Genomic DNA, 1515 nt, shown 5'->3' on the forward strand with positions numbered 1-1515 from the left:
CCATGACAGAGACAGAGACAGAGGCAGAGACAGCACTCCACCATGGTCCCGACACCACGATCTAGCCCACCCTCAGCCAGTCCTGTGTCACAGGCACGCACCTGCCTGCTGTACTCGAGGAAGTCTCTAAGCACAACCTGGAATGCTCCCACGTGGGCCTCCCTGCAGGGCATCACGTCTTACCTCTGTGTCAACATCTGGCCTGTTTTCATTTTTGCAGATCAGATCCAATTGCAGTTTTATCTGATGATGTCATTTTGGTTGAGGAGCACAGAGGAAAAAACTACATGTAAGCAGGCTACCATTTTAATAAGATCTCACATGTGAGGCCAGCAGGTGGCGTGGTGGTTAAGATACTGGCCTCCCACATGGCCTACTGCAGTTTGAGTCCTGGACTGGTGACTTGAAAATCATGCCAGGTGTGTGTATGCATGCCCAAGATCCCAGGAAGAGAATGGAGGGGGAGAGGCTGCAGCATGGCCATCTACTGGGGGGGGGTGATTTCTTATTTGCCCTCTCTCTGTCTCTCTCTGATGAGTACATGTGCCCTGTGGTGAGAACCTTAAAGAAAAAAAAAATCTCACTATGTGCAGAACTCTGGCTAAGTGTCTTGATCCATGAGATGTCTTATTGAATGAACAAAGCAATGCGTGGAATGTACGGCCACAATGTAAGTAGGCGTGCATGCACAGATACACGCACAAGCGTGCACACACCCATACACACACAAATGCACAAAGCTACATGTGCTTGTGTAAAGTATGTCTGGAAAGATGCAAAGCCTATAGAGCCCACTTAGAACAGAGCTCTGCACCCAGAGAGCGCTTAGTAGATGCGACTCGTTATTTATTCACACACAGAACATTAGAAAGAAATGCCTGCGTGTGAATAGTGGTTTCTCTGGTTGTGAAATAAGAGGCAACTTTTATTTTCTTCTTTTTCTCAAGATTTTTTTTTTTAAGGCACATAGTATTTTTATAGTAAACATTTCTGATTCTTTCTGGATGATCCCAGGAGCCTGTGGTTGCGAATCCTCCAGGGATTCTCTTCAGATTTATGGAATGACTGAGGCTGGCTGAGGCTGGGCCTGTCTGGCCTGTGTCTAGACACTTTATTTCCCTTATCTGCTGTAGAAACAAGATGATCCTTAACACTGGAGAAATGGTTCTGAACAAAACTCCAGGCTCCGGGTGATGGTGATGAGTCAGAGTAGGTTCCTCAGGCTGGCCAGTGTGGTCAGTGGGGTGTCTCGCACGCGTAGGGCAGGAGGCATAGGGGAGGTCTCTGTACCTGCCTCCCGGTTTTGCTGTAAACCTAAAAGGCTCTTAATAAACTAAGTCTATTACAAAAAAACAAGAGACGCCCCAGGGCCGGGGAGAGAATGGAAGCTGGTTGGGGAGGGTGGTTAGTGCGCTCACATTGATCCGCACCCACTGTGCCCGCTTTTCAGTGGGGAGACTGATGCTCACGCTTTCAGATGAGTTGGGCATCTGAAAGTACTGCTTTTGCCTAGAT

Source organism: Tupaia chinensis, unplaced genomic scaffold (assembly GCF_000334495.1).
Source record: "Tupaia chinensis unplaced genomic scaffold, TupChi_1.0 Scaffold000042_1, whole genome shotgun sequence".
Lineage (NCBI taxonomy): Eukaryota > Metazoa > Chordata > Mammalia > Scandentia > Tupaiidae > Tupaia > Tupaia belangeri.